General features: G+C 31.7%; 1 protein-coding gene across 1 annotated transcript in view; it reads right to left on the bottom strand.

Moving 5' to 3' along the window:
- LOC106679622 (myelin regulatory factor) overlaps positions 1-10,363 on the bottom strand; it is a 124,685-nt gene that overhangs the window by 113,350 nt on the left and 972 nt on the right. The window lies entirely within an intron of this gene.

The following is a 10,363-nucleotide window of genomic DNA, read 5'->3' as shown; positions in this document are numbered from 1 at the left end:
ATAACATTTAACATGGTAAAACATTTAACATAACATCATGAATACTCCTAATATTTGCCCAGGAGTTGCTGGCCGGGGGTACAAAGAACGGGGAGGGCCGCTCCACTGGGGGAGTAAAAGGGTTAAGATGACTTCAGGTTGCAGAACACGAAGCCCTTCCCTCGGCGAGTACGTCGACCAAGGTGACAGTGCTTTGCCACCTTCCGTGTCTTGGTGGAGGGGCGACCTCTCTGAACAGCGGGTTAGCACATGCCTTCATCCCATCAAAAAACTTGATGTGCCTGCGGCCTATGAACTCCGGCACAGAGGGGAGGTGGAGCTGATCATGGATAGCACTGATCCTGGCTCGTTGAAGTGAAGTTCCTCGGACTATTCGCCGAAGGAGGGAATTCTGGAAACTTAGCAGGTAAGACATGTCACAATCTCACAAGAGGAGATCATAACAATAAAAAGGCAGTCCGGACCCACCCCGCTAAGACTCCCGAGGAGCGACGGTCCTATATCACTTTTGAAATATTAGCTTAAATCGGGAAGAGGAGAATTTAAGATAGTTTAATCGAGCAATATTTAAAGAGCGCCTGAAATTGGAAAACGGCGTGAATGTCCTGTCCACACTACGGGTTTAAGTAGGTTAGGAGTAGGCCAGGAGAATCAGTAGCCCTAAACGATGACGAAAAAACCATAAAATTGGTATTAATTTTTTAAAAAGGAATAACTTGTTAAAAAGATTTAAATCAACCATCTCAAATTTTAAGAGCTCAGAGTTGGATTATTTTTTTTATTTAATGCACAAAATCCGATAAGTATTCTCTCCCGGTGGTGAGATATACAGACCACTCATCCTGCCATTGCCAAAAAAAGGTCTTTTATAGCCAAAAAAATTGTACTTGACATGTTTACATAAATCTATGACTTCGAGCTAAACCGAAAGAACCGTTTTATGCAGGAGTATCAAGGAAATCACGTTTGCGTTTATAACACACGAAAATGCGTTTAGAACAACTAACACGAAACCTGTTTCCAATAAACAAACATGCAAACAACCACGAACACCAGAAAACTATTTAGTCAAGTAGCCGTTACAATATATAGTGAGAACAAATGTTTACATGACTAGATGTAAATATTTGTACATAACCTCAACACCAGGCGCCCTACACCTGTAGCTTCCATGATAGCTCTGTAAACTTATTAACGATTAGCTAAGGCAATCGGTAGCAAAAAGAGGCGCCTGGGTGATCCTCTAACAAACGGTCAATGTTCAAGACCCAATCAATTTTTCTTCAATATTTACATCCTTATCCTTGAGTCTCCACAGGACTCATCCTTCTAAGGATCAAATTTAATATATTAAAATAAATATTTGTTTACTCGTTCTTTATGCGCTGCCATACCGTTCATACGATTGTCATGGAATTTTTGCTAAATGTTCAAAAACTTTCCGGAAAAGTAATAGGCAGTTCTGATTTCTTCGGTAAAAAAAAAAATTTACTAAAAAAATTAATAAACATTTTTTTCATCGTTATTATATACCAATCGATTTTACTCTTTCTGAAAAATAGAAAAAAATATAATAATAAATATATTCACTAAAAATAAAAAAAAAAAAAGAAATTGATGATTTCGGTTAAGTAGATTAAAAAAAAAAATTGTTTTATGAAAAAGTAATCATATTCTTTTATAACATCGTCTGAAACCCTTAAATATCATTTTTCAAACATTTTAAAAATTAGACGTTTTTCATCTTGATTCCTTAGAATTTTGTTTCCATTGTTTATAACTTCTCTACATTTTATCCAATCCCAACCTTAATACACCTGTTGGAAAGCTGCATGTCCAAATTTAGATCTAATGCCCTAATAGAAATAAAATATAAGTATGGAAAAAATTCAGTTACTTTACCCTCATTTTTGGTCACTTTAATGAAAACTATTCATAATTATTAGTCGAAATTGATGAGTCTGCCAAGTATAGGTAGGGAGAATAAAAAATGTCGGTTGTTCTAAAACGTTACAAAGAATTAATTTTCCATTAAGCGCTCCATATCTTTAGAACTACTAACAACACTAGAAAAACTAATAGAACATCATTTGAAGCAGAGTAAATTTTATAAAATATGATCCTCCATAGAGCCCTTTACGTTCAATAGTTCTCGAGTTACAATTTATTAAAAAGAAACAATTCATTAAAAAATAACAAGAAATCAGTAATTAGTGAAACTATTTTGGGAAAACTATATTTCAGGAATCATTAGACGTACAAATGTCAATTAACACTCAAATTAAAGCTAGTTAAATATATTATAAAGCAGTTTATTACATATACCTTCATAGGAGTAGTAGTTTTCTGATATTTAATAACATAAATTCATTTCTAGTTTTTCGGACAAAATTTCATATCCCAATATCATCAAAACTACTTATTGTTAGCGTTTCGCTCCATTTTGCAGGGCTGATCACAACTGAATGTTGTCATCTTTGTTTCAATATGACAGCCCTGCAAAGTGGGCTGAAACGTAGGTTAACAATAAATAGCTTTTACTATTTTGATAGCTTTATTGACCGCCACCCGGACTATCATCCTACAATCTACTTCATACGGTCAACTATCTTCTTCCAATAAAAACTACTATTGTTCGAAGATAAACGTTATAAGCCACTGCATAGTATATTAAACTAGCTTTAATTTGAGTTAATATAATGGTTCCTGAGATATATTTTCCATACATCAAACGTTTTGTCTGAGCAACTAGAAATCAACATTTTTAAAATTTATTTTGGCAAATATAATAAAAATTACTCCTACGAAGATAAACCTCATAAACTACTTTATAGTACATAAATCTAGCTTCGAGTTGAGTGCTAATAGACATCTATAGGACTAATACATTTAGAGATAAAGATTTCTCAAAATAAATTCACCAAGTTCTGATCTTTTGGTAAAGTAGGTTAAAATAAATTATTTTATGAAAAAGTAATCATATTCTTTTATAACATCATCTGAAACCTTTAATTACCATTTTTATAGAAATTAAAAATTAGACTTTTTTCATCTTGATTCAGTTTTATTAAATGAAATGTTGCTATTTAAAAAGCTATATCTCGGGAACTATTGAAGGTAAATAGCTCTCTTAGGGCTCATATTTTAGAAAATTTACTCTTCTTTAAATGATGTTCTCTTACATTTTCTAGTATTGTAGGTAGTTTGAAAGATATATAGAGCTCCGAAAGAAAAATTATCTTTTTTAGCATTTTGAAACAGCCGCCATTTTTTATTTTACCCCTACCTATACTTGACAGACTCATCGATTTCGACTAGTAATTATACATAGTTTTCATTAAATTAATCGAAAATTGTGTTGAAATAACTGCCTTTTTCTCCTCTTGGGCTCTCTTATACTAAAGGCTGTGAGAACAGTATCAGGTGGTAAGGGTAGAAAGCACTTGTCCGGAAAATAGCCTCCAAACATCTGGTCTACTATAACCAATTACCGGAAATCTATTGCTCAAACTGTCCGTGGCCATTTATATCGTGAATTTACAAGTAATGGATGGTAAACAAATGCTTAACACGACTGTCCCCCACGAAACGCATGAGCTGTGGCACATGCCCTATGCTTCCACCTTTCAACAGACATCTTCAAATGCAATCTAACGCTATATCCATATGCAGTTCATTTAAAAACGACATCAGACCGAAATGAAAAGAACTAATAAATTAAGTATAGGTAAATAACTTAATACACTTTAAGGACTTTGTTAGATATCCTCCCCCCACACCAATTTAACTACAGTACGATTCATCTTAACTATTTTTTTTTATTAAAAGTTTCTGAAAAAAATTCTAGAAAGAAAGCTGAATTTATAGATTATGTAGTACTATTTGTATTATCTAGAACTTACATAGCTGATATTTAGGTTTCATTTTATTTCGCCTATCTTCATTTTGTTCTTTTTTATAATGAAAATAGAATAAATCGAATGTAATAGCCGACAAAAATTAAAAGGACAAAATTATGTGTGGACACCGAAGTTTGCTTTGAACCACAACAACATAACAATAATTACAGACTCATTAAATATTGTATATATCCAGAGCATCCGAAAATTTCCTGCTTCCATTTTTACTTAAACACTCTACATAATATTGGTATGTCAGTTACATTTATATGAGTTCCAAGCCATGTATGAATCTCAGGGAGTGTACTGGCCGATCACGCTGCAAGAGAAGCATTCGCGCTTCCGTGACGGGGTATAGAAATTTCAACTCCATCAGAAATGAGCAAACCTCTTGAAAAGGAAGTCAAAGATAAATGGCGATCTTTGTCGAATGAAAGCCCAAGGAGTAAATTAGAGATTATTAAAAAGGATGACAAGCCCTGGGGTACCTCCAGTCGCAAATGCCGTAGAGAGGAAGTTGTACTGACCAGGCTGAGAATAGGTCACACGAGGCTCACTCACTCCTATCTTATTTCAAAAGAAACTCCTCCAAACTGCCAGTATTGCTACAACAATTTGAAAATAAGCCATATTTTCCAATAATGTCCATATTTCACACCACACCTCAATAGCTTAGGACTAAGCCGAGATATTTCAAAAACCCTCGGAGACCGATGATAAAACAACAGAATTAGTGTTTCAGTTTTTAAAATCAAAATATTGACTGACAAAAATATAACATTGAACGAGAAACAATAAAATAATAAATAATCAAATTAAAAAGTAAATAAAATTAAAGAAATTTAAGCAAAATTAAATAAAATATAAATGGTGTTGATGACCAATAAAGTTTGGCGCCACTAAACTAAAACAAATCGAAGTCTGTTGTTTTCTTTGATTACCACGCATTTGCACAAGCTTTGCGGCAAGTAACAAACGTGTAGATTCAGCATAAGGTTGAACGATTGATGACCAGAGTGGTAATTTACTACGTTATAATTTATCAAAAGATCATGAGTTAGCATATATAGACTACTGGTACTGGTATTTGGTGGGGGGAAACAAGTCTGGCAAGTAGGCCTTGTGGTTCTTCTTGCCAACCCCTGGCTACCTGGGTTGCCGCCGCGTACTAAGAAAGGTGGGAGTGTCAAGATTCATTCTTTGGGACCGCTGAAAAATGAATGTTTAACAGCCCCAGGTGGGAATCGAACCCACAACGTTCCGAACCGAGCGCACAGGAACCTGCGCCACAACCTGCACGGCCGTAACGTGCCATAGCTAGTCTAAGTGGCGATCTCTTCGGCATGTTTGTGTTTTTTTTGTTTTTGTTTTATAACTCATACAATTTGTACACTTTTTTTCTCCTAGTATCACACAAAGAATGTCCATTTAAGCCTTATTTAAAAAAAAATAATATTTTTATGCAATCGTACCTCAATTACAGAATATTTGACCAGGAAAAGAGGACTGAGGAAAACAGCAGTTCAACGAATTCTTAGAACAGCCAATAAACCGGTTCAATCGAAAAGTACTAAACCGCTAAAGCAAACTTCGGTAGACTGGTACAAGTTGGCTTCTATTTGTGGTAGAGTGTCGGATTTTGGGTACAGATCAAAGAGCGCTAATATTGGATCCACAAGTTAATGTTCAGTATTGTTTTAGAACTCCCAACAGATAAATATTTGGATTATGTGTGCTTTAATTAATTACAGAATTTACCCAACATTTGAAATCTAAAATTAAATTTAGTCTAAGATTTTTGTTTTTTAATTCTATCAATTTGGTGTGAATACCTTGTTTCAAATCTTGTTAATTAACTTTAACATTTAGTTTTTTATTTATAAGAGCAGAAATATAAGTTCATATATACATCACATGTATGGATAATAAAAATAAGAAATAGCCGATGAAATGTTTTAAGGAAAGTTAATTCATAGGTTATGTTACATGTAATCCAGCTTTATAGTACAAGAGCCCGAGAGGAGAAAAAAGGCAGTTATTTCATCCCAATTTTTAAATACTTAATTCAAAACTATTTAGAGTTAATAGATAAGTCTGCCAAGTATAAGTAGTAGGGAATAAAAGATGGCTGTTTCAATATGTTAAAAAAATAATTTTTCATTCCGAGCTCCAAATCGTTAAAACTATCAACAACACTAGAAATTCTAATAGAAAAAAGGATTTTAAGTAGAGTAAATTTACTAAAATATGAGCCCAAATATGTACGTTCAATAGTTCTCCAATACATTGGTTTTTAAAAAGCAACATTTCATAAAGAATGCACTGAAAAATCAGTAGTTAGTGAATTTATTTTCAAAATTAGCACTCAAACTAAACCTAAATTTAATGTACTATAAAGTAGTTTTCATGATATTCGACAAAATGTTGATTCATAGTTAATTATAATTTTTTTTTAAAATATTTATTTATTGCTATTTACAACTGTACATTATAATACATATAGTAAATCTGATCTAAGAATTCTAAAAGTGAATTGATAATATTGGAAACAATGTATTTACACCCCATTGATAGAATTTTAAAATATTAAATCTTAAACTAGAATTAATTATTGATTCTGAAGGTTGGGTAAATTTCAAAATTAATTAAAACAAGTAGAACATGAAAACACCCCCCCCCCCTCCCCCGTTAAGAACAACCAACAATCGAAGGACTGACCACCGAATTTATATTTTTTGGATACAGTTCAATGTATGTACGCAATGGTTGAGTAATCATTTCAATTCTTCTATTAACTTATACGTCCAAATATTTTACACAACACATTTTCAAAAACCTTCTCTTAGTGTAGGAACAGTAAGAAATATAATAATAATAATTAGGTGTAGATAGTTGACCGTAGATTAATGATTGGAGAAATTTCTCGGGGGGGGGGTGCGGTCAGCAAAGAACAACATAAATAAACAAAACCATATTTATTTATTTTATGCCGACGTTTCGACCTGAGTTTCAGGTCTTCATCAGGGCTATAGAACAAAAGAAATAACAACAACATTTAGAGAAACATACAATTGAAAAGGAATAGTATGCAAACAAATTTAGAATTACATTCAGGTGAAATATAATATGTCACTGTCACTGTTTTCAATCAACTACCATCCAATTCCACGATTATCAATCAATTAAAATTTTTTTATTATTCAATTATCAGTTATCAATTTTTTATCTTTTATGATGTAATTCAATATTTTGTATAATTCTAAATTTGTTTGTATACTATTCCTTTTCAATTGTATGTTTCTCTAAATGTTGTTATCTCTTTTGTTCTATAGCCCTGATGAAGACCTGAAATTCAGGTCGAAACGTCGGCATAAAATAAATAAATATGGTTTTGTTTATTTATGTTGTTCTTTGCTGACCGCACCCCCCGAGAAACTTCTCCAATCAATAATAATAATTATATGAATTTGGCGAACCCGAAGGTTTAATGCCGATACCACCAATCGCTCTCTACATTCATCTTTCCAGTGACTCCTCACTAAACCAAAATCTGCTAAATCAGTTTTAAGGCAATCCTCCCATCTACGTTTCGGTCTACCCCTCGGAGGTTTACCCTTCGGTTGTGTTTATTAATATTGTAGGGATCCACTCGTTAATAAGACCAACAACCTTACACGCCCATTTTATATATATGCTGCAATGCTGTAACCTGAATTATATTTATCTGGTGCAGCCTTCTAAATTCTCCCGTTAATCCAGTAAAATATTTTACGTAATACTTTATTTTCAAAAACCTTAACGCGCTGTTCTTTCCTTAATGTAAGAGGCCACGCTTATTATTATCTACATAGAACACGCGAGCTGAGAAATTTCGAAATTGAAAAATAACAAGCATTTCCCGCCTTTTATTTTCTCATCAATTTCGTTATGTCTAGTTACCTTAGAACCTAAATACTTAAACCTATCTACCAGTTCAAATGTACTCACTTCTATCTGTATGAAAAATAAATAAGTAAAATAACATAATGATAAAATAATATATACAATATTTACACAATCGACCTGAGGATCCCTGAGCCCACTCTATCCCCCAAGTGTGAGGGGTAGAGCAGAGCTCAAGAGATCCCAGCGCATCCCTCTCGCAGCATCACTGGTAATGAGCCAGTGGAGGCTGAGCAAGTGCGCTAAAGCCACAAACACTCAACTTGAGTGGAGAATCAGACCATTGCCAGAACTCCAATTGTCCATTTTTATTTTAATAAGTCTCTTGGCCACTGCCGTTTCAACCTTCTAGGTGGGCTATAAGGATGGGTGGAACTAGATAAGGTTCGAACCAAAGGATTAGGATGGTTGGAAAGGTTTATATGGAATTTTGAGAATTTAGTTGGTATGAGATCAAGGACAAAAGGGATATTTAGGTCATGGTGTTGTGTTCTGTTGGAAACGTAGTAGGGTGCTGTTCTTTACTAGAGTTTAACAACGTGGTTGTATTTAGTTTTATAGTTTCCTTGTCCTCGCCTAATAATACTAAATCAGCGTACCCAACCCAAGCACAGGTATTTCACCACCTGAAGTTAAACCCTTTTCGGTATTCATCACACTTTTAATAACATATCCAAGTACTACATTAAATAATATAAGTGATAAAGAATCGTCTTTCTTTAAACACGACCGAACTTCGAACTTCTCAGAAGGGAAGAGAACTTTTCTTAAGTCTCTAGACAGAAGATTTAAATTTTTTTTTAACTGAAAAATAATAAGTATTTATCGCCTCTATTTCCTTTTAAATTTCGATTATTTTTTTTTAATTTACATAATAAAATTAATGATAATAATAATTTATTTATAAGTTTATGGGAAAACCTACGTACAGAGTTAGCCTGTAAAGTACATAATTTAACAATCATAATAATAATAACAGTCAACAAACAATTAGGTTATTATATAAGCTAATAACAAAACAGTATACCTAAATGGTGAATTAAAAATCATTTATATAAGCTAATAATTTATAAATTAAATAAAAATAATAATCGATAAATTAATAAATTATTATATAAGCTAATGAAAAATGGTATACCCAAACTGGGATTTCTACATTGGAGTGAATTATAGAAATTAATGAGAAATAGCAATAAATTCTATTAGATGGCCTGATGATATATATTTTATACTTTCTCGTTTTAAATCCTTATCGTCCATTGTTATTATTTTTAACGTGTGTACATAATGGTCAGACTAAAAAGGTGCGATTTTCCTGCTGAAGTAAAAAAAGAAACCAGAATTACTTTCGCCTGTTTAATGATAATGGTTGTCTAAACGACACCTCCACTTCGGTTGCCATTTTCTCGAAGACCTTGAAACACTTCGTGAATTAACGTTACGTTAGTACAATATGTCCATATGTGGCTAAACCCTTAACTAGATCTTCAGTCAATTATTCCTAGTAAATAAACATTCGATTATCTACACGGAATACATTACACTCCTCTCAAGTTTTAATTAATTTAATTTTAATTTAGGAACCATTAAAAAATAAACAATAAAAACATTTTGTAATTAAAATAATTATCAAAAAAACAATGTTTAAATTTTTACATTAACTTTTGAGTACTCCAACATCAGGAGTAGCTGTAGTATTAATCATTAAAATTAATAATTAAAATAATAATCAGATAAAATGTTTTTTTTTCTATGTTTTGGTATTGTATACATAAATATTTATACTATATCATATCTAAACCAATTTCTGAACGATGTTCAATAATACTAATAAAAAAAAATTAAAATTATACAATATTTTGAAGGTCAAAAATTAATAATATATACCTTGTAATTACTAATTTTTTATATTAAGGAATAGAAAAAAAAATAAATGACAATACCGATGAAATAACAAATTTTTAAAATTTACATTAACATCCATCAAAGAATAGGTATATAAAACTATATAAATATTAACAACAACATATTCGATTCATGAATTGCTAATTTATTAGTAAATATTCAAAAATATTATTCAACAATGTTTTCAACTAATTAATTTTAATTTAAAAAATTTGATTTAATGTCTGTTATTGTTGATTTGTGACCCATAAATTTTAGTTAATGTACAAAACAAAATTTATTCGTATATTATGAAAATGGGACAAAAAAAGAAATAGCATCGAAAGAAAAGAACTAAATTACCATTAGCAAGGTCATACAATCTTAAATCAGATAATGCATATTCCGATAACTAAAACAAAATGTAAAGAACTCATGAGTATAAGAAAAAAAAGAGATAATTTAATTTTAAATTATAAAAAACAATCAATATAAGATAATTTAAATGAATGTCAAATAAATTTTAGAGGGGAGTAACACTTTTACACCTTAAATCAATAGTTCTGTTATGTTTTTAATAATTATGATTTATTAATGTATCAAATTCTATCATTATATGATACTGTTTACAAAATTAA

Source organism: Halyomorpha halys, unplaced genomic scaffold, assembly GCF_000696795.3.
Source record: "Halyomorpha halys isolate HHAL.00 unplaced genomic scaffold, Hhal_1.1 Scaffold211.1, whole genome shotgun sequence".
In the NCBI taxonomy this organism is placed as follows: domain Eukaryota; kingdom Metazoa; phylum Arthropoda; class Insecta; order Hemiptera; family Pentatomidae; genus Halyomorpha; species Halyomorpha halys.
This window is presented reverse-complemented; position numbering and strand designations above follow the sequence as displayed.